This window comes from Penaeus monodon, chromosome 22 (assembly GCF_015228065.2).
Source record: "Penaeus monodon isolate SGIC_2016 chromosome 22, NSTDA_Pmon_1, whole genome shotgun sequence".
Taxonomy (NCBI): Eukaryota; Metazoa; Arthropoda; class Malacostraca; order Decapoda; family Penaeidae; genus Penaeus; species Penaeus monodon.
The window spans coordinates 15,552,196-15,552,440 of record NC_051407.1 but is presented as its reverse complement, the minus strand read 5'-3'; the positions used below and the strand labels follow the sequence as shown (position 1 = coordinate 15,552,440).

General features: G+C 48.6%; 1 pseudogene; it reads left to right on the top strand.

The window, feature by feature from the left end:
* The window catches only part of LOC119587340, a 53,860-nt pseudogene that overhangs the window by 29,740 nt on the left and 23,875 nt on the right, over positions 1-245 (top strand).

Genomic DNA, 245 nt, shown 5'->3' with positions numbered 1-245 from the left:
AAAAATTAGAATCCCACACATTCACACCCTCGGTCACCAGTCATGCCACCTCCGCGCAACAAGCAATATTGCACGTGCTTGCGCTCCCGTTGCTTTTCTTGCAAGCGGCATTAATCACCTGTGAATTTTGTCATCGCGAATTAACGCCTTCTTGCTCGTCTATCATCCTTTATTAAGCCAACTGTTGCAGCCTGCAATTTGCAATTTGTCCATTTGAGCCGCGGATGGATGGGGGTCGCGACTTG